Genomic DNA, 24,228 nt, shown 5'->3' on the forward strand with positions numbered 1-24,228 from the left:
TAAAAGAAGTGCTGTCTGCATAGCAACAGGTATAGTCATGCTAGATTATATTTCACTTATAGAGATATGAGTCCCTTCGGTATGGGTATGAGAGCTCTCAAATGAAAAATTCACAGCCTTCTGGGGGGTTTGTTTTTGTTTTTGAAGGCAGAGGCGTATGTCACTGTAAAACAGCTATATGTACTTTAATGTGGCCAGAAAAGAGGCACTTAGCTGTTCCACTGCAAAAAGAATGAGTTAATAAACGTGGCACACAATCTGTCTCTGCTGTAGCTCTTGGCACACAGCAGCTCTAATTGGTGGAAGCTATTGAGGCTTTAATTGCTGATTTTGCAGTACTGCCATGTTTACTGATAAGGTTTAATGCAAGCTAAAATTTGTTAACTAGAGAGAAACAGTCACACTTGTGTGAAGAGTGTGAGGACAAACAGCAGGCTTCTCTGAAGCACCAAGTGACAGAGGTATTTCAGCACGTGGCACCATTAGATTTCTCCTTTGAGACTATTGAAAGGCCTTTCTTTGAGCAGAAGAGCAAGAAAAACTTTTCTGTGTTATGCATCTACTGCTGAAATAAGCCTGTAGTTGAAGTGATAGTGTTCACTTCCCTGGTTTTCGTGATGTTGCCCTGCTGAATGGATGGAGGACCATTGTATTTAAATATTAAGGCCTTTAGTTCTTGAACTGAGATATCCTCACATTTTATTTTTAACATTATTATTGCACTATAATACAATAGCCTTTTGAGCTACTAACCTGCTGTTTCATTTCTAACTATTAAGTTAAAAATCATTGTTACTTGTTTAGTTTATAAAGTAGTAATAAAAATACCAAGTAATGATGTTGTATGGCTATTCATATCCAAAAAGCTAAAAAGGAAAATAAATGGACATGTGTTTTGTACTTAACACTCTGGAAGTGCCATTATTTTGTGTCTTAGCATGTTTTTTGTATACTGCATGCATAGGTTAGAGGAGAGGAAAATGTAAGATGCTAGCTGAGTGAAAAACAGATGCTGCTGTGAGCTCATAATGAGTTTTTTTCTTCATGTCTGAAAAATGTAACAGTATTCAGTGATTTTGTGCTTGCATATGATTAAAATCTATTTAATATTGTTACTGGACATAGTGTATCTGAAGTATATTCTCCAAGCATCTCACATAGTTCATAAAATGTGCATCTGCATGTGTATAAAAGAGCAGGTACTTGAAGTACCTTAACACAGTGCTTTAATCCAATATTTATTAATGTTCAGGAGATGAGAAATGTCATTTCATCAAGTGTACTGAGAAAACTAATAGTAATTAGCATTCTACTATTTTTTCTGCTGCTGAAATGGAAATTATGTCAGACATACATTAATTATGATTGTAAATTTTCTCTGCTCCCTAGACCAATTTTGTTCCAAACCGTATTCAGTTAAGTAAGTTGTAACTCTGTGTGGATCTATGACAGTATAAAATATTAAAACTTGTGTTACATATTGCTTTAGATACATAACAGGACAGCTTTACAGACAAGTGGTTGGTTTTGAGTTTCCTCTGGGCTTTGCACTTCTGTAGCAGTCCTTGCTGTTCAGTAGTTTCAGCCTTGAAAGGCTGGTAGAGAAAACACACCTATCATCAGTCCAAGCCAACAAGGGCTGTATTTTTCTGCTTTTAAAAATCTTGGGGGTTAGCAAGTCTGGCTCGCAAGAATGACCTTCTTGCCAGGCTGTTTGGCAGACTTGTGTGGATATCCATGGAATGGGTAGCACTTTGTTCTTTAAGCAATCTGATTCAGAGTCTGCTGATGTCCACTGATGTTCTGTTACCCACAAATGCAGTAAAATGTACCTAAAATCCTGTTCATTTTACTAAAGTTTGAATGTATTTCCAAGAAAAGTTATGGAAAATGCAGAATAATTTGCAGGACCACAGATCCATGGTCTCTTTAACTCCAAAGCTGTATGCTTCCTTGTGGGGTTTAAAAAAAAAAAAAAAAAAAAAAAAAAAAAAAAAAAAAAAAAAAAAAAGAGAGTGAAAAACCAAACAAAAAACCAAAGTGAAAGGAAAAAAGATGTCAGTTACTTTCCTTCCTGTTGCCAAGAAACAGTTACCAAAATATATCTACCTACTCCCTTGACATAGGAAAGGATCTTTTGCCAGATAGCAGTGGCAGCAAATCATGAGCTTTCTTCTGCCTTTTCCTTTCACTTCACTGAAGTGTGAAACAAAAAAAAATATGAGATAGTAAGTTTTTAATAAGATGAAGTGGGAAGTAAACTAATACATTCCTGAATTAGGTAACTTTTTCAGAAAGTATTTAGAAAGTTTAGAAAGTTTTAGAAATATTAACTCTTGCATCTAATCTGGATGTGAGTGTTCACAATATTATGTTATAATTTTATTTTAAATTTTCTAACATCAATCTTGAAATCAAATTTCCTGCATGAACTTTATGAAGCAAATCACACTTGTGCTAACTCCTGTGTAGTGCTTAATTGTTAATGGTCTTGTAAGTTTTTGTCTTGTCTTCTATTCCAATTCTTTTCCTGGATACCTTCTTCCCCTTATAAATTGTGATGCAGAATTAAAGTGTGGAGGACAAAGTTTTAGAAGGACAAAATGAGGCTTGTTTTTATCTTTCTATTGTATATATTAGCACAAACATGATGATGTTTTTTCTACCTGCTGCTATGCTGACAGAAATGGTAATTCTAATATTCTCTGTAAATAGCAAATCAAAGTTATGAAACATAAAGTTTGTAGTTTAATTCACATTGAAATTGTGTGTTAATGCACATTATTATTTGCTTTATATTCTACAATAATAATTCCACAATTTGGTCTGTTATTGAGCTTTACTGTCCAGAATTTTATTTGCTTTACCAGAAGTAAACAAATTTCAAATAGAAAATTGCCTTTGTCAGTAATTATATGATACTTATATATTTACCTAATCTGAAATCAATGGTGAAATAAACAGTTTGTTATTATTCCTTTCCTCCCTGTAATCAATAGAGGGCTTTACCAAGCCAGCCAGATTTTGGTCATGGTGATTGCATTTCATTGAGGGCATTTGAGTGATTTGAGTAAATAGTTAAAATGTTTGCATATGAAGGAGGTTCTTGATAGTTTTTCAGTGGGTTTTTTTGTGGTTGGTTTTTTTTTTTTTTTTTTTTTTTTTTCCCTGGAGAGGGGGTGTTTGTTTTTTGTTTTGTATTTTGGTTTTTAAAAAATTAATTTCCATACAAACTAAGAAGAAAGATCATGGATAACACATACAATATAGATATTTCAGGTGTTAATTGCACTTAAATGTTGCACTCCTGTGGTTGACAAAGTCATATCTTGGGGCATCTTGTACTCATTTACTTTGAATATGTTTCAGCAAAATCCCTTGAACTAAGGAGAATTTCCTACTTTAAAAAAACAGTAGACTAAATATTTAATTTGAATAATATAATAATAACAACAACAGCAACAACAATAATAATAATAATAATAATAATAATAGATTTGGGAATAATGAAATAATTTATATTTTCATGCCTGTAATCCAGTCGGATTCCTCAATTCCTTTAAAAAATGTTCCTGTGAGTTCTTGTCCACTGTATTCTATTTGCTATTGTCATTTGTATAAGGCAAATGGGATCAATAATAACTTATATTCTTTTCTATCATGTCTGGTTTTAGGGCAGACATCTTATCTGATTTAAGTAAAAATTTCTCCAAAGAGAATCTCTCCAAACTTTCTGTGGATAAAGGCATGCAGTCCAGGAAGAAAACAAAAATTAAAAAAGAGACAGAAAAAAGGCTGAAATGCAGAATCAGTTTGTTTCCATAGTTGCATTTTCCCCTTACAACTCTTGGATGCATCATAAATGTAGCAAGCAGGGCTATTAACTTGATTCACTCCCTTTCAGTATACAACATCACTGCTCTGGAGAGAGATTTCAGACTGTGCTGGACAAGCAGAAAATAGATGTGGTGAAACAGAAGTAAGCTGTTGGAATGAGAAAATGAAGGAAACTTCAAAAACAGTCAATATAATGTATGAAAAAACATTTTCTAAATGAGGAATAAAGGAATATAAGCTAAAATTGCAGCTTATAGTTTCTAGCATTGCTACACTTGTTATAATGGGGCTTTTAGCCTGCAGTACTTGGTAGTCTTGTGTAGGAGGGATTTTGCTGCAGGAGACAAGGTCCTACCTGATTCCTTACCGTGGGGCTGGTTTAACTGCACATTAATATAATGGCATGTACTAACATGATAATATATAAGATGCATACATGTTGCAATACAGTCATAAAATTTTAAATGTTTGGCTAGATTTGCCTTTTGAATTTACTTTCTTGCAACTGCAGTAGTTAATAATGTATTATTGATGTAACTGGAAAAAAACCCTTTAGGCACTTGGCTGGTCACATTTGAAAACAGAGGTAAATACATAATGTCAGATATTGTTTTCAAAGAGGATAAAGCAAGCCTGGGATCATCCAGTTCAGTGATGCTAATCATATATGGTGGGGATACACATAAAAGGGAAAGATTAGGGAAGATAGGTTCATGTTTTAGTTCCAGGCTTCACTTGGCCCTTTACCTACATTAAGGCAATTCAACAGTCATCTGCAATGAATAATAGAGAATGAGCAGCTACAATTTGTTTTTTACTCTCTCAAACTCTATGAACCTTTTTCTTTTATGCATCTGCTGCCAGTGCTGTTGAGTCAGCAGCTTATTTCAATTCCAGTAATCAAAACTCTGAAAAATTTCTTCCCTGCTTTTGTTTGCCCCACAAAAGCAGCTTCTGTCAAGATCATCTCCTTTCATTTTATAGAATCATAGAATCATTAAGATTGGAAAAGACATACAAGATCATCAAGTCCAGCCTTTTACTAAACACCAAAATGTGAACTAACCCGTAGCAACAAGTGCCACTTCCAGTTGGTTCTTTAACACTCACAGGAATGGTGGCTCTACTTCCCTGCACAGCCCATTCCAGTGCTTGACAATGCTTTCTATGGAGAAATTCTCCCTTACGTCCCACCTGAATCTTTCCTGGCACAGCTTGAGTCACACAGCTTTGTCAGTGTTGTAAATTCCCTTTTTGTATTAGAAGTAGTAGGTGAGGTGATGCACAAATCACAACCAGTGTTGCTTAGGACACCTTTTTTTCATCAAGGCAGCGTGGCTGTGTAGTGTCCACCCAAAAACAGGGGACTGTGCAGGTGTGCCTGGAGGTGCTTCTAGATAGGTACTGTGGAAGAGCTGCTCATTACCAGGTCTGCAAATGATGCCACAGCCTCTGTCTGTACCAAAGCTGCTCTCTGTACAGCATCTTGTTTGTGTGTGCCCATGCCTTGTCCTTCTAGCAAGCCCCATCACGTCACGAGTGCAGCAGCTCTTGCAGTCTCAGTGGGACAGTGGGTCTCCAGAGCTTATCAGTCCTTGGGAGACTTTCACATGCTGCTTTCTCAGCAGTGTTAGAGTTCAAACGTGTTTCCTATCTTTGGACAGTTTTTGCTAGTTTCTCCAATCAGGCATTTAAGAGCCTTGATGGCACTAGGAAGTCTCATGGTTTGATTTGCTGCTATGTGATTTTTGTCTCATCACTGATGACAGTAATCTTTTTCAAGCTCTGTGTTCATATTTCACACTCCCTTTTCTGCCTGTTGTCTTGGTAATAATCATCAGTATTAGATTAAATCTGAATAAGAAGCTTCCAGCATGTGGAACTGATGCAAAACTAAGTGCTGAGTGAGAAGACAACCCATACAGAGTGAAAGAATGCCAAGGTCTTTATTTGTAAAGGGCAGAAACATGTGATAAGAGTAACAGTCTTATTTATGGAATGGAGAATCAGTGTCCTCTCATGTAGCTAATGTGGCTGCTCAGCAAAATTCACTCTCCTTTTTTTTTATTTTTGTTTGATTGTGTGTTTATGCAATGATGCTACAGTGATGGAAGAGCAAGCAGGAGGTTGATTGAACACAGCATTAAAAACTCAGCTTGTTTTGAGAAAGTTTGTAAGTGCAGACATCCTCAAAACATACACTATTTTTTACAAGAGTTCAAACACACTAAATCTGTTTATCTTTGTAGTCCTCCCTCTTAAGTTGCTAGACAGATTTCATGATACCTTAATTCAGGGTAAATTAGCTGAGTATTTCTCTTTATTGGTAACGTTGTTGGAAAGGTTGTTGCATAAATGAACATGCATTTACACTAGTGAACATGAAAGTAATTTTATCCTTTTACCTTGTAGTCTGTGGGCTTTCATACCTGAATGAAATGCTGATTTATTAAATTAATACTTCTTTTGATTGTTTTATGTAATTTCTAACAAAAGCATAAATAATTGTAGTAATTAAAGAGCGGTGTTTGACATTTACAACTCCTTGTTGCAGTTGAGTTAAACAAAAATAGTAATTTCTTGTTGCAAAAATAAACAAAAGAGAAATTACCTGTGTGAATAATACTTTCATTACAAAGAGTTGTTACCTGACATTACTGTCTGAACTCTAAAGTTGCTTACTATAATAGCTGTGCATCTAGATCATGAAAGAGATGACAAAGAGCAGGAATCAAGTAAAGGAATATATTTAATTTCGCCAAAATTACTTTAGACAAATTGTTGAATGCCATTTAATTGATTTGAAAAATTCTCTGAGGTGTGCAACTCTGCTTAGAAGGCCATGCATAAGCCACATAGTGAGAAATTCACTTATCTGAAGCATTTCTGAATTGTCAGTCAGCAAATAGCAAGGTATAGTACTGATTTGAAGTTATTATAATATGTATTATGACAGAAGCTTCTTTCCCCATGCGTTTTTCTGTAGTGTTTCTCTGGAATTCTATTGAAGGACCTCTGGAATGACAGGAATGACAGTATTGGTAACTTAGAGTCAGATCCCAATACAAAAGAAAAATCTTGATTTCAGTCTGTGGGATTTTAAGCTATTTTTATCTTACATAAGATAGGATTTTCCTTCCTAGTGTTATGCTGCCTTTAATCTTCCCATCAAAAGTGGGAACATGTGTGGTTATCTTCTTATGGAAACATGAATCTAAGAACTTATGAAATAACACTGTGAGAAATTGAATTATGTGGTTTAAGACTGTCTGAAGTGTGTTAATATGTGCTGTACACTTGTAGGTCTGGATTCAATATTTTCCTGCATTTACTTGAGGAGTATTGAGACCTCAGGCATTTCCTGGCCTTTAGATAAACCAGCTTCCCAATTTTATGTCTGAAAGGCCTTTGATCAATTTCTATGCAGTATTGGCCTGCAACTCTCTTGTATTATCAATGTTTTAAACTCTTAGAAGGCAAGTGCTCCTGAAATCTGTCTCCTATATGCAGTTGTTTTGGGGATATTTTCATTGAAGCTTATGAAATAATGCCGTACAATCTTATGTCAGGCTCTGTACACTATTGCTGGTTCTGTGTACTATTTCACTATTCTTTTCTTATAAATACATCAGTCTAACATACTGAAATTAAAGGAGAGCTGAGCTGACTTCAGTATGTATCCAAGCACATAGGTAGCAAAGCACTGAGAGGACAAAGGTATGCTGTGTTTTACATATGATGTAAAATGGTTGGATCTCAGTGTAGAATTCTAAGCCACTGTTAGTGGTCCTGCAGAAACTGTGCAGGAAGGGATAGAGGTTGTTATTCCTGTACAATGGATTTGGTGACCATGAGGCTGCAAGAAGGATTTTGAATTTTTTTTTAAAGTTTTCCTGCTTTGAGAGAGCTTGACCATCCCTTCTTTTCCAGCTCTGATAGACATTTAAAGATCTATGCAGTGGCATTCAAAGACTACTTGCACAAGCTGTTATGCTGGAAAATGTTTTACATTTTGGTTATATGTGTTGTGTGCAATACAGTGTGGCTCAGTGACAAGTCTTGCAGTAAATAACCTCCTTGTGTGTCTGTATGTTGGGAGCTTTGCCTTAGCACCAAGCAGGTCATCCTGCAAGGAGAATGGCAGTCAGATGGGGACAGCCCATTTTTGGGAGGAGTTCTTGTCTGTGTGTTTGTTGTTGCACCATCACTGCCATAAAGCTCTGGGTGCGTCGTTTCACATTCCCACATCCCTGAGAGTGCAGGGAGTGACCCCCATTCTCCTCATGGCATCAGGCTGTGAATTGGGCAGGGAAGTCTGTGCTGAGGGTACCCATGGATGCTGGATGTAATGATGTGCTTGTCTGCCAGACAAATTTCCAAGCCTGTGTATTTCATGTTTCAAATGACTGGCAATCCTCTGCACTGCTTTCAACAAGGGTGACTGAGCCTAGACATACAAAGTTATTGAGACTTCATGTTCTTTTGGGTTAAATCTCACTTTTTCTTTGGGTTTTTCAAGAGGATCTAACCCAAATCCTGAGATCTATAGGATATGTTTGCTCAGAATCTTTTTAAACGTGTTTTTATGTAAAAAGCACAGCTGTATGAAACAAGTCTTCGAGTGTTGCAACTCTTTTCCTTCCTTCACACCCATAATGAAATGCCCTGTCATTTCCTGAGATCTTTTAGAGCAGAGAAACCAATTTGTATAATATAAATTGGTTTCATTTTGTGATGGCTTGTTGCTATTCAATAACAAGATTAAAATAATTTAGCACCTATTTTTAGCTTGGTTAGCATTCATAGGGCTGTTTTAATCAACCTGACTTCAGAAAGATTCCATTATGTTAAGCTTATCCCTGGCTGCAGATGAAATAATTCTGGATTAATGTCATCAAGGTGTGCTTTGAAGGTGGGAGAGTAGGCCTTGCCTTGATAGCAACTGTATTAATAACTGAACATATAATTTTTCTTGCAAAAATGGGAGAAATTTTTCTTTGGTTATGCATTCACATGAGACTGAATCTTTTTTTAGGATGGATAAGGTGCCCTGAGAAGAGTAACGATGCTGACAGAAGAACAGGAATCAAACTATCACACACTAGAGATTGGATTTAATATATTACTATTTTGTATGAAATTAGTTGCCTCAATACTAATAAAAGAGTGTTACTTTAAGGGTGACTTTTTATGAGAGTGGTGTAAAACTTTCCTAGCAAGTCTGACTGATTTCCTCACTCTTTTCTTCATTTTATCCTGACTTCTCAGTGATGCTTTAACTATTTCATACCTCCTTTTTGTCTCTGTTTTCCTGTGTAATTACTCCAGAAGTTATCCAGAAGTCCATGTGGTCCACTTTATGCCTTGCTCACAATGTTTAAAATCACCAGAGTTCACTTTTCCATTTTACTTTTTCATCAGTAAAATGGAGATGATGTCAGCTAATCAAGACATAACATGCCTTTTGTCTTTAACAAAATTAGGACCTGTACTTACAGTATGAACCTTCTGTCAAAAATCTTGAGTGCCTGCCTCCCTTAAACCCTCTGCAGATCTTTAAGCAGAAATGTAGATTTTTGTGTCTAAACGTAAGCACATAAAATTCAGTGAATAAATGTACTATAATAGGGCAAACTCAATCCCTTTTAATGAACAGGTGCATATGCTAATCTGTAATACAATATGTTGGATTTTTTAAATTGTGAAATGAAATTCTTTCTTCCATGACTTCCAAAGAGTCTGGCTCACTAGTCACATTTGAGAATGGACATCTTCTGCCAGTCTCTTGTGTTTTTGTAACTACAAACTGTTTTCCATAACTTTTTTGTACTGACAAAAAAATGCAATTAAAATTTATCCTCCTAGGGAGAAAAATCTTCTTAGGGGATTATGCCACTTGTGTCATGGTTAGACAAAGTATTTTAGCCCTGTTTAATGATTTATTCTAGTCATTATTAGGACAGTACAATTTCAGGTGTGTTAAGTACTAAGTATTTATACATTTTCACATTATAAATGTATCTTCCCCTTTAGAGAATACAATCTAGGTTCTTTACAAAGCTTAGGTTTACATTCTGCTTTTCTGTAGAATGATGAAATCCAGCTATGCATAGAGTGATAAAAGTGTAGAATTATAGCATTATGACTCCAATTATTTTATGTCAGTTATTTTATGATCTAATTATTTCATGGTGTAATATCTTATATATAAGCCCAAAGCAGAATTCCAGTTTTAAACTCCTGGAGTTTAGGAATTGCTCATCATTTGTAATTTGTTCTGGACAATAAATATGTTACTCAACAAAACAAACTTTTCCATGTTATTTGCTTCATTGTTGGAGGGCAACTGAGAAATAGTAGCAGAAATATGTTTGCAGAAGGCAGAGATTACAAAAAGACAATACCTGATACTAAAAAAAATTATTTAATGATAGTATTGATGAAAGGCTTTAAATACAAGTCTATGATAGGCTACAAAGTTCACAGTTGAAATATTAGACCTATCTTGTGGATTTTTCTCCCTAGTTTTTAGAAGCTAGAGTGAATAAACTACGAGGAAGGCACTGAATGTATATGGAAAAGGAAAATGCTGTTTACCTAAGGAGGGAGAATGCTGCCATTAATTTTGTAATAAAAAGTTACCCAAAAAATTAAAAAAAAAAAGAAAATTCTGACGTTGTGCTTGGAAACAGTTTGTGCTTTTCTGCTGAATTCTATGCAGTTAGATTATAAAATTACTTTTGTGGCAATGTTTTTGTTGTTCCACATCTCTTTTAAGATAGCATAAAAATAACAAGCTTCTGGTGTAGGGAAAAAAACAAACACAAAAATAAGATTTCTAGGATAAAATAAGATTAAAAGTAAATTATTTTAACAGAAATCTCTAATATTGGTTTGATTAACTGCAACACATCAGAGAAAGTAAAAATTAAAGCTAGGAATAAAAGCATCTGTCTAACATCTAGGCACAAACTTCAGACAAATCCATCATTTTAAACAGCATACAAATATAATTACCTTATTTATGATAATTTGTATTGGTGGAAGGAGCTTCAGTCAGATTTTTTTTTTCTGCTTTTAACTGGACACCCATCTTACACTGTGTCTCAAAAAAGTTTGCAATTAATTACAAAGTAAAAAAACTAAAAAAAACAAACTAACAAACATTAGTTTAACACCTATTCAACCTTGATAACAACTGGTTTCTGTGATATTGTGACTATATTCTACCTCAAATTAATGTTTCCAAATAAAGTTCTGTGGTCAGAAAACCAAGACCCTTGATTTGAATGCAAATGACAATTAAACACAGTCCTAAAATTCTTATTGTTCTGAATTAGAGTGAAAATAAAATAATTTGTTTTAAAGTGTGTGGTTAGCTTTCATGTTTATCAGATGGATGTCTGTAAAAGTAGAAACCTGAAAGATTTCATTTTGAGAGAAAAATATGTTGGAATTGGAGAATTTAAACAATGCAGACAAACATTTGAATAATTGCAAGATTTGATTCAGTAAGTTCACTTGCATGTGCCAGGGAAACATGTTATTCAACAAATACTCTTTTTACTCAGACTGCTTTTTAGATAACTGCCTTAAATTCACAAAATAAGGAAGAACAGTTATGAAATATTAAGATGTCATCGTGACAGTTGAAATGCAGTGCTACAGGGCTCGCTGCATAAAAATTATATCATTCTCTGCCTTTGAAATGTTTTATGAGGATTCTTGAGGGCCTCGCAACATTAATTTTAAATCAAAAAATTATTCCAAAAATAAGTGGAATAGCATGTCTTTGCAAGTGGCAAAATGAGCTGTTAGAAAAGGGATGGAGCCATAAAAATCCAAATCCTTTCAATTCTCTGGTGTAGTCAATAATGCTTATCAATATACTACTATCAGAGTGTAAGGTTCTTCTTCATTTTAAACCAGGGTTTCCTTTACAGAAGAAATTATGAATGCCATTGCAGCTCAATATTAATAAGTATTTCCCATTCTTAATGATCAATGAAAAGTACTTAGACAGAAGTCTTTCAAGATCAAATGCTGTCACGTTTCCCAATTCCTTTTCTCTCTGCCATTTATTTTCTTCAAAAGCATCTCTCCTGAAACAAATTGCTGGGGAAAAGATGTGGCACAGTAACAATGGGTGTCTGAGAGTGCTTTTAAAAAGCACAGAATTGATGGGCTTGTTATGAATCAGGGGATGACTGTAAGATAAACTAATTTTTTCTTTTTTTTTTCTGAAGCATAGCTTGCCTTTTCATTATGATTCATAGATACAAGGATAATGTCTTCTTTCAGTTGATGGAGGATTTGAATGATACTTCCTGTATAGGGGACTGGTCTTAATGTGACCATCATGTTCTTGAGAAAGATAGCACCAGCATTGCTTCTCTTTTAGCACCACCGTGTCAGGGATGAATCGTAGCATTCCTTATCCTTCCTTTGCACAGGTAAGTACAGTGATCATTCATTTCTGATCTTCACTTAACTCAGGACTGTAAAGCTGGGCAGAGAGAAAGCAAGCTGTCATCATTAGGAAAACAGCAGGTTCTTGAGTAAAAACAATTCTTTCTGATTTGGAAGCGAGGGAGAATTGTTGTCTCTTAGGCGAGGTTAAGGAGATTTCTTGCCCCTTGGATGAAGGTTGCACACTCAATTTCATACTGAAAAAGATTGATCCTAGCTCCTCAGAAATCAATGATTTTTAAAATTTTTCCTGCCTTAATGGACATTTTCTTGTGTCATAACTTTACGTCTTGAAAAATTTGATCAATATTTTTAGGCACTTTCAGTAAGTCTATAATCCTTCCTTCCTCATTTACCATAATACATCAGGCAGATTTGAGACAGGGGATATATCTTGGTTTCAATCATAAAATAACTTCTTATTTTGCTTCATAGAAGCCTTATTCTGATATCTGTGTGGAGTAGATCCCACAACTGCTTACTTCATGGGTAGTGACTGTGCAACCACTTGTGTGGGATTCTGTGTAATGTCACAGGGTTGTCCTAAATCCCACTCTGCTGACACTGTTTGTTGGGGCTGCAGCCACCACTTATTTCACAATTCACTTATTTACCATGCAGCAAATGGCAAATGTAAAGAGTTCACACAGAAGGAGTGCAGGACTTCGAGTTTGGGTGCTGTGCTATCGTACACAGCATTTTTCTGCTGCTGACGTTTTGTATGAGATTTGGATATATAATTGTGAGAATGCTTAGGTGAGAATTTAGAGTCTGTACTGCTCAAGAACATTTTTATAAAACTAGTGCCTGCTTTAATACTTGCTACTTATGCCAAAGATATTTTTTAAAGTGTTTATTTAGTGTATTAGCTTAAATGATGGAAAGTCTTTCCTCCTCACAGCCTTGTTCAGTCTTGTTTTTTATTCAAACACTCCATGAATTGTCATGCCTCTGTTTCAATATATTTGTTGAACGTTTTATGCTGGGTATTAAGTGATTAATCCCCAAAGATTATGAAGACCTCAAATCTGTGTATAATTCAACAAATCCAGATTAAAAAGCTTTTAGGCATTGAAAATCATGGATCTCCTGGGGACCTGAACAATTTCATTTTTTTTGCCAAGGAAACCAAGCCATTAAAATCCTGTGCTGTAAGTGCTCTGACCCAGAGAGTTGAGTGACACTATTGCCTATTGTTCATTTGCTTCATCATTTATTTCTTTCCAGCAGGCTCCTTAGAAGCTGATTTTGAAGAGCTCTTCCCACACCAAACATACTCATTCATACAAGAAGTATTCAGCCAGTTTGCACAGATACCTAAACTTTGTGAACAACAGAATAATTTATCTTTTGTTTGATTGCAACCCTTCCCTTCTCATATTTTTTAAAAAACATCTGTTAGAATTAAAAATGTAGTTTACAACTTTAGCCAATTATTTGGAGCTTAGCAACTGAAAAATGAGTTGTAAAAATTATGTTTGGCCTAATGCAGAGATGACAATTTTCTGTTTTGAAATATGAATTCTGAATTATGGTAATTCTGATTAGGAAGGCCTCCGAACTATGGGAAGTTTCTAAAATTCAACTCACACTTATTTATCTAATTTGGTATATGAGTTTTGTGCAAGTTAGATTCTTGTTACCCAGTTACTGACTGGTCCAAATTTTTTTTTTAATCATTCCAGTTCTATCTGAGTTTGCAAATTGATTATTTCTCTCAATTAATCTGTCTCTGTTTTAGAGGAGGCTTTTTGGGTTGGTGTTTTGTTTTGTCTTTTTTCATTTTGAAAGGGGTATCTTCAAAATGGCTTACAGTAAGAATTGTGTTTAATATCAATTGACCTGGACCATGATTTAGTAATGGCTTGGAATGATAAGCTGCTGTCTTTTGCAGGCCACTTAAAAGCCTTCCAAAGGAAGGGAAGGGACATTTTGATTATAAATCAGTGGTTTATCACAGGTGGTATGTCATATGTATATATGGTCACTGAAAATATTTGGAATTCTACTAACATACTAAAGTGTTGGGGTTTTTTTCTGGTGGTTTTTTTTTTGTTTTGTTTTGTTTTTGTTTGTTTTTTTAAGGCAGACACATTTGTGTTGGCTGTTTGTTGCCATAAGAGTTTCTTGCAAAATGCAAAATTGCAAGTTCTATTCCTGGAGACATAGAATGATATATGGTTGGCCAGGTTTAGGCTGAACAGCTCTGAATATTCAGTCCTTTGTTCTTCTCCCTGAGCTACTTGCATATATTTGAGGTGGGTTAATCACCTGTCAGGAAATTGAGTAAATTTGGAAATCTGCAATCAAGAGCTAGAGTTCTACTAAAGCAGGACATCCCAGATCCCATAGAGATGAGAGTGACAGTTCTGAGATGCTCCTCTGCAGGTATTGCATAGGGAATCCCAGGCAGAAGTCAAAGATGTAGGTGATACTGAGTGATCATGAAATCCTAGATGAAGTATTGTTAATAAGACTGTAAGACAGAAAGTAAACATAGTAGAGAAAGAAAAAGTATTATTTAAAGCTTCTGCTTTTTAGAACTTGTGCTTCTCTAACACATAAGAATGTGATACTTCCTTACTTCTCTTCTGAATGTTTCTTGTTACAGTAATAATTAAAGGTTGTTCATTCCCCACATTATCAGGAATTCTAATGGTTGTACCAAGGAGAAAATTTACCAAGAACAATACCCTTTGAATCACTTAAAAGTAATTAGCCTTTTTCCCCCATTCTCTTCTTATGACTTTTTTTTTTTTTTTTTTTTTTTTAACAATGTACCCACTTAAAGGAATAAAGGATTTTTGGCATTAAAGGACTAAAGGACTTTTTAGGATAAATTCAACAGAGGACTAAGATAGTATTTCTTGTGAAATTTTGTACTTATTTAAGTATATAGCACAGTATATGTCCTTCTGTCTGCAGGATTTCAAACTAAAAATAAATATAATAATAATAGTAATAGTAATAGTAATAGTAATAGTAATAGTAATAGTAATAGTAATAGTAATAGTAATAGTAATAATAATAATAATGCTGCAAAGTTTATAATTTTTCCACTCAGATATGATGCCTGACCATAAGGACATCACTGTTTACTTCTTCATCACAAATGTATTTCAGCAGCAGGAGGCAGCAGAAATGGCAGAAATATTAATTACTCGCTTAGAAGACAGAAAACATATTGAAAATTTTTTCAAACCATTGTGGACATTTTTTTGGACCACATATACTGACTATATTTTCGATATTATCATTTCATCTATTCTTTCATCTTGTCCCAGTTGATTTGTTCTTACATTTCTCCAAGACTCCTGAAGATTTATTGCATGGAATTGAAATATGCTTTTAAAAAAAGCTAAAATCCTCCTGAGATTTTAGGTTTATACTAGCTCTACTTTTTGTGTGGTAATTGTATAAAGAATTTAGAGGCTGACTGAGTCCAGGGTTGCTGCTTTGCTTACACATGTTCTCTGCTGGAACGCTCATGAGGATGGCAGCACAGGCATGTGAGCAGGTTTAAGTCAGTAGGTTAAGTACTAACAGAGGGATGTTCTCATTACAAGTATTAACCAATTCCAGGAAGGAATGTAGTAATTTATATCATAGAAACAAAGCAGCAAATAAAAATACTCATTTTTCTTGCACAATTAAATTGAATTCAATTAAATTGAATTCATAATGAAGGTCATTGTTGATGGCTGAGTGAAAGGCCACTCCAATCACAATGCAATGTCAGGATAAGAGGAAACTTAATTCAGGAAGATTTAATGTCTCTTCTTTCTCTAGTATTTCTCTTGGAAAGGAGCTATGGAAGTTTCTTAGTCTGTATTAGATGGCAACCAAAGTACAACAATAGTGGCAAGATTGTGGCAAAAGATGGCAATCAAGATGTTGTCAATTTTCTGATGTCTGCAGTGTATTCTGCTTTTGCTCATTTTAGTTACTATGCTCTGTGATTTCTGTACTCTTAAGACAACCACATAATATGAAAAGGTTAAAAATTTAAGTTAAACATGTTAAAAGCCATTCCTGGAAGTTTATTCATCATTCTTTACCTATTCCAAAGTGTGTTCTGACTCATGGGCAGCCTGGAAAACTCTCTCTCTTGGTCCAGCAGAACATGCAGCTGCTTTTTGGGTTTGAAAGGGAAACTTTGATGAGACTACCTACCACACTTTTTTCCTGAGTTGACTTCTGCCTGCTTGAAAAGGACGTGGTTGTACTTTCTGCAAATTCTAGCAGAAAATTCTTTACTTATTCTACGAGTGTGTTGAATTAGTGAATGAAGGGAGAAGAAAACTCAGTGATTGGCTCAGTCATTCCTGACCACGTGTCAGACTGATTCCTGAGGATGAAGTTCAGTGCTGTGGGGTTTTGAGGTGTAGAATGCTGCAGAAAACTGCAGCTTCTCTTGCTGTGTGTCTGGCTACTCTCCTTGTGAATTTCCTTTATCTGAGGCCATTCCCATCCCCAGGTATTTCATGCATATTCTTTCTTTGGTGGCTTAGCTGGTTTGGCATTGCTATTTGCAGTTTATCTGTTCGTGGGTGACTAGAAATCTGTAGGAATTTTGTGCAAGAATGCTGATTTGACTTTCTGTTTATGTGACTGATCTGTTAATAGCAAGTCTACTGACTTCAAACACACAAATAGAGAACTAGTCACTAAAATTTGACCATATAAAGTTTTCTAGATAGTTAATTTTATTTCTTTAAGGAAAGTGGGATGCCTTTGTTAAGTACTTTAAATACATCTAGCCTTTTCTTTAAAGGGCCTGCATTCTCACAAGGGAGCCACTCAGTGCTGTGATTGGATTAATGCAAATTGAATGGGAAGATTGGGCTGGGGTAGGAGCAATTGAATTTGGAAAGTTTATGAGAGCTGCTAGTTCAGGGTGAATAATAAAATAAAGACAGCAGTTTTGCAATTTTGAAAAGCTCTGTGCTATGTAATAGTCTATAATTTAATTCTGAGAGACTTTTTTATTAGATTTTTTCCCAAGTAAAATCACAATTCCTATTGTTCCTTATCATATGTCTCATTACTGCTGCAAGTATTATCCTCTTTATATGATTAGAGTGATTCATACTTAGCTCTCTTTGTTGTTCTGTACTCAATTGCAGGTAAATAATGGAAGGGATTTGATGCTTCTGAATAGACCAAAAGGTACTTTGGGGTTTTTTCTAAACAGGGATGTGTATTTTAGCAAAGGAGTGATGATAAACCGTACATCAAGATCATCCACAGATGCATACCTCATAAAATGCCTCAGCATTGGTCAGAGTAATAGGCCTGTGCCAAGCAGTGGTTCTGAGGTTCACAATAAACATGTATGAAGTTTGTCATCATTTACACCCATTATCCTTTGTAGATACTTCTGGAAAATATATTATTATCATTATCACATATCATTTATCATATTATCATATATGATTTATCATATTATCATATATCATTTATCATATTATCATATATCATTAAAATATGTTATTATCACGTAAAACTGTCATAACAATGTACCTAACAAACAAAATAATCACTCTTTGAGGGAAGCTGGCTCTGTGAGAAAAGGAACACTTTTCATGTTCTGGTGAGTACTTCCAAAACCAGACAAAGCCAAAGAGAATTGGAACAGTGAGGTTTCAGTCCACTACAGTGTGAAATGGAAGGGGCTTCATTGGTTGGGCAGAAAAAACACTCAGTTCCAGTTCCTGGAGAAGCAATGGCTTAAGAAATCTAAAACCAGGGCAGGGATGACTTAAGAAAAAAAATGTGTTATTGGTGAAACTGTATGATGAATTGAGACTTCATTCTTACTCCTGCTCAGAGTTGTGTGCAGCTATAAATTCAGCAGGGTGGTGGCAGTGTCTGAAGTCATCTTAGTGTTGATTGCCTAGTTTTTTTGTACTTCGAAAATTTTAATTAATGCTTACCTGGGGTAAGAGAACTTACATTTTGGCTACTGGATTTTACTTGTGGATCAGAGCACAAGTTTAAATTCTGCTCAAAAAATATAGTTAAACTTTCAGAAAATGCATCAAAGGATATTGGGTATTACTCTTTTGCCTGCCTTAGGGCATCTCGGGAAATTTGGTTTCCTTACTGCATACCCACATTAATTATTGTGTGGTAGTGCAAGAACATTTTTTATTTATTAGCTTTTCTACCTCTTGAATTTTCAATTTTGAACTGATGATTAAAACTTTACTAGAGCTACTGACTCATATTTTTACATTTCCCTCCCTATTCGCCTACTCCTTTTCCCCTGTGGATTCAGATATTAATTAACATAGTAGATGTCAGTCAAACTAAAAGGAAAATCAGTTAAAAGTATAATACTGAGAAATGTTCTAGACTCAGTTATAAACAGTATAATTAAAGTATTGACAAATAAATGAGAAACTGAGTTTTAAAATAAAAAAACAAATCCTACGTCTATTTTTTTTTGTGAAAATACTCATTTTAGTTTTTGGGGAATGTAAACAATATTAAATGATTCATTGGTCTAAATATCTTGAGAAACCAGTATTAAATTTGTTTTGTAGAAGTCAGTGTCCCCTGCTTCATCGTGAAGTGATCCAAATGACTGAATCTGCCAGACAGGTTTTCACTGTTAGATCTATTCACTAGGTCCTGAAATAGGCCCACCAATTCAGCATCAGTAATTTGTTGAAGTGATGAGCTCTGTTAAAGAGCTGATCCTCCTTCACCTTGGATTGTTAATATTTTTTTTTACTGTTATTAGACATGTAGTCAATCAACAACATGTACAAATGCACAAGCAGATATATATATATCTCCTACTTTTTCTGAAAAGTTTAGATACTATTTGTAAATTTAAAATATTAACTACTTTCCAAGATAGAGATAGAACAAGGTAAATTTTTTTCATGCTTTGTGAAGCATGAGACTCAGACGCTGTTGCTGTTTGTGACAGTTTTTCTCCGTATCTGCAAATATATGTTATAAAATTCAAAACACAAACTACGGTGAAATAAAAGTAGACTGAAACAAAGGGAAGATGATAATTACAGTGAGAGGAGCAAGAGTTTAAGAATCTATACATATGTGTGTAGGTTCAAGGTTCTCTTCATTGGACTGCAAATAATGTATGAAAAATGCATTACTCTCTAACTATCGTTTTTAATTTATTGTATTATGTTAATTTGACTTCATTTCTTATGAAGAGCCTTCATCTTCTTATGAAGGGACATTTTTCAGAATATATTATCATAATTTTTAGATTTTATTATTGCTTTATATTTAAAAAATATTAATTATTTTATTAACCTGAGAAATAAATGGTAATAGCAATAATAGGCTCTAATAATGGAAATAATACCTGTCAGAAACTTAGGGATCACCCTTTAACATTTGTGTAGTGTCAGTTAAATGAATGTGAAAACCGTGGGTTGCTAAGAATGGAGTGACACTTCTCCAAGTGGAAGTAATTTTTAAGAGCTTGTCCAAAAATTGTTACAGATGTTTTAAGTGGCATTTAATTATTTTAGCAGGTTTTATTGATGTTTCTTTAGGTTTTATTAGCATTTCCACTTCTGGACTGTGGCTTTTATTCAAACCCAAGATGTCATGATTTCAAGATGTTATGAGACTGCCACATGTTGCTGTGGAGATCATTAGAAAGTCATAAATAGAAGGCCTACTTCTGTATGAGGCTTTGCTCTCTTTGCTTTTCCTTATTTATAAATTGATTTACCTATACAGCTACTATGAATATTCAGTATTATTCAGGCTACAGTTATGGAAGTATCAGTGCCAAATGTGGAAGATCAGATGTTTTAAGGAAAGACTGAAATAATCAGTAGGAATTGGGTATCCCTTTTCTACATGAATCCTGATGTTAAAAACAGTTGGGTTAATATATTAATTCCAAATGTCTTTGGGTTTGTAGTAGTTATATTACTTTTGCTTGTAAGTGCTTTTCATCTGGCGGTTTCTAAGCTTTCTTTCCCCAAAACGTTAATTAAATTAAAATTAATGTTCTGATGTGCAGTAGGTTAATACAATTTTAGTTTTACAGATGAAGAAGCTATATCTAAAAAGGTCACATCTCATGTCAGTGACAGATAGAGGTACACAGTACGCTTCTGCATTCGCCACTGAGAAAAAAGAAATCTTTCCTCAATCTGCATTTGCAACTATTACCAAAACCAAATATAATTGCACAGAAATTGAACTTTTCACTCCAAGACCACATATTTCCATCAGATGAAGAAGGGCAGGAGGTAATGAAAGCTTTAGGAGGTAGCCAAAGCAGAGAATAATCCATCATTCAGGTGGATCAGTCACTAGACTTTGGATAAAAATGTGTACATAACATTTGTGTTTCTGTGAATAGATGTGAGTGTATGTGTTTATGAATTTACATATACTTAATGTATTTTTAAGCTAATTTTCAAAGAGCTGTGGAAAATATTTCAGGAGATTTGCAGTCTGATTTTATCTTGAAGGATATATCAGAAAGGATCATACTTTCCAAAATTGTCTATTTCCCCTGAGTTTGAAAGAAGCGATGCTCAGTGCTCCAAACCAGAAGCTAATAGGAAGAAAAAAAAAATCTGTAGTGAAAGGAGTAGCTGCCATTTTCTGAAGAATTGTAGGTAATCATAGGAAACCTGAGATTTTCAACAACAGCTTTAGAGGCATTAATATATATATTTAATATTTGTGTGTCCTTTTATAGCTGGAGTTTAATTTGTAGAGTGGTGAACTCCTGGAACAGTTGCTTTTCCCCCAAAAGTATTTCATTCATAAAATTAATGGTATTTTTTGGTGAACTTGCTTGATGAAACTTTATTGGTATAAAAGCAGTGATCTGTAATACTCTATTGGCTAAACTGAGCTACATTTCAAGACAAGTAGTTCAAGCTCCTTTTGGAAAACTATATTGAAATCTACAATGCCTCCCCCGCCTTCCCCTCAAAGTGACTTTTGTATTTTATTAATTAAAAAAAAATGCAGAAAAGTAACAGTAGAGAGATTTTTAGTGTTAGATAAACAGTTGTTAATGAGAGATATATAAGGGGACATGTGCCTCAGACATGTCCATTATTGAGAGCTTTGTTTTGGTTTAGATATTAATGTTTACTGATTTTCTAGAGTTAGAACTATATCATGCCTCACTGGTTTTTGTGATGTTTCTTCTCTTTGGAGATTAGGAATTCATTTTTCATTTTCTTTTGAATTTCTCTTAACCAATTTCTATTGATGTTCTTATTAATGTGTATTTCATTTTATGTTGTCTTCTTGTATTGCAGTTTTCTTCAGGAGCATTTTGTTTGTCAGGGTAAAATGTAACCTGTTGTACTAGGTTCACCCTTGCAGAGCTGTAAAGTCTTGCCTGTTTCCAAATGATGCAGGCATTCCAAATATATGGTAACGAAACCTTTGTGTCTTATGATACTGAAATTTTGTCTGTTTTCTCTGAATTCATGTACAAGAGTAATTATAGTGTCAGATGAGATGGTAGGGTAGAAAAAATCCCACACAACAAACAAACACAAAAGAACATCTGATAATCATCTGGCTACTGCAAACTTCAATTTTGTGACACTTACTGAACAGCTAATGCCATTCACTGATGTGTTTTTAAAAGATGTGGTGTTTATCTTGTCCATATAATGTGCTACTGAGAGAAAGAACTGATATGCTTTAATGATATCATTGAGGGAAGGAGAGGTGACAGAGTTCTTGAGAAATGATTTTGCAGTCAAGTTACTAATATCCTTGGATATGAAAAGCGCAGTGTTGTTGGTGCATGGAAATTTGTGTTGTACAATTGTTATGTGATTTTCATCTCTGTTCTGCAAAGTATGGCAAGAGCTATGTAATACAGTAGAGCATGCCACTGTGGGCTGTGTGGAGTTGCATAAGGTTCTCTTAAAAAAAGTTCTGATATTTTACATTAAGTATATAAATCCTTTTTAATTGAAAGCTACATTTACATAGCCTTGTGTATTGAGCTGGCCCTAACCAGCAGCCACTCACTCAGTCTCCCCATCCAGCAGGTTGGGGAAAGAATAAGAAAAATGAAACTGAAAAATACATTCCTTGGATAAAGACAAATTAACAGATGAAGGAAAGAAGGAGGAAACCAATTCAAAGCAATCACCTCCTACAATCAGGCTGTTGTCCAGCTGTTGACCAAGCAGCAGCCACATTTGGAGGCAATCTCTCACATCCTTCTTTCTCTATCTCAGTTCTTATTGCTGAACATAATGTTACATGGTATGGCTAATTTGGGTCAGCTGTTCCAGGCTGTTTTCCCTCCCAGCTTCTTGCCATCCCATGCTGGGGGCAGAGTCAAAGTAGTAAGAAGAGAAAACCTTGATTCTGTTCAAAGAATTGCCAAAACATTGCAGTGTTACTAATGCATTTGGCTACAAATCCAGAACACAGCACCATGCAGGCTGCAGTGAGGAAAATTAACTTCATCCCAGATAGACAAAGCACACCTTGCTAGAAGAACTAATAAATGGAATATCATGTACCATTTTTAGAATCATATCTGAAATGATTTACAGCAGTAGGATGTTTGGATGGTGTGAACAGAGATGTACATTAGGTAGAAGTGATAGTGGTTAGAGGTATATGAAAAAGTTGCAGCCCTGCTTTATTTTTTTTATTTTTTATTTTCTTTGCTCATTCTGCACTGTTTTCCATTATTTCTGTTTGAAGTATTTGCTATCATTTGTTCATGGCAGCTTACAATGAATGGTTTCATTTGTTTCTTAGTACAGTCAGGCATTAGATCTTGCTGACCTTCAACAATGCAGTGTTAGTCAGCACAGTCATGTTTTTAAGTCTGGGTTGAGTAAGGCCAAAAGTAACTGGCTTATATGTTCTTTTTTTTTTTTTTTCCTAATTCATGCCTAATCTCTTTGAAAATGTATAATTCACTGTGTTAGATCTGTTCATTCTTTAGCTTACAAAGGCAGATAAAAATGCAAAGATAAAGGAAAGGAAAAATGAAATACATAGTGAATATGAGAGAATTGTGCAACAGAGAGGGAAAAAATTAATTTTATTGTAAAGATTTGAGCTCTGTATTTTATTTTATTTCCATCTGCATTGTTATAATAATTTTTCTCTTTTGCCCAGCACATTGCTGGAGCAGTATTTAAGCAGTAATTATTTTGTACATAAGCATACTTGAGATTTGAAGAAGTCCATTGTATTCCTGATATAACAAGTTTTATAAGTCATTAAAAATTGAACTTTTTATAAATCACCTCCCAAAAACTTCAAGAGCACAAGAAATGAGATCTAACACCTAAATTTCAACATTTACCACAATTAAAAAGAGAACTGCCAATAAATGTTCATGTCTAAGAACATGAAGTAACTGAGGACATACATTGTGTATTTTCAGTATGACTGGTAAATTGGAAGGAGATTAAGGTAAACTAAATCCTGAGGAACTGGCAAGGCATACTGCAGCTCTGGGTGGATCTTCCTGTATGTTTGCAAAAATTAGCTTCACTGAAGTATTTGCTTGGTGATATCTTCAGTTACAGATACTTTGTTAATCCTTAAAATGTAGCCTGAAAAATTCCAGTCCTCCTTTTGGATTTTTATTTTACCTTCCTGTTGGATATTTTCTCTAAATGCAATCCTTTTTTTTTTTTCTACCAAAAGTCTTACATAAATACACATTTTTAAGAAGATATTCAAATGTCCATCTGTTCCCTGAAACTAATTCTATAAAAAACTGGCAGTAGACACGTTTTTAAACAATTTTCAGATTCAATTCAGAATTTATATTTAAAACTGATTTAATGGGAAGGTTAAAGAAGTCCACTTGAGATTTCATAATATTATCCATACTATATTCTAAAAAGTTTTTCTTAAAATAAAAGTTTATGTTTATCTGTTAATAAGAGAAATGTGTTTTCTGAT

At 34.6% G+C, this 24,228-nt stretch overlaps 1 protein-coding gene across 1 annotated transcript in view; it reads left to right on the forward strand.

The window, feature by feature from the left end:
* The window catches only part of DOK6 (docking protein 6), a 238,747-nt gene that overhangs the window by 13,493 nt on the left and 201,026 nt on the right, over window positions 1-24,228 (forward strand). The window lies entirely within an intron of this gene.

This window comes from Oenanthe melanoleuca, chromosome 2, assembly GCF_029582105.1.
Source record: "Oenanthe melanoleuca isolate GR-GAL-2019-014 chromosome 2, OMel1.0, whole genome shotgun sequence".
In the NCBI taxonomy this organism is placed as follows: domain Eukaryota; kingdom Metazoa; phylum Chordata; class Aves; order Passeriformes; family Muscicapidae; genus Oenanthe; species Oenanthe melanoleuca.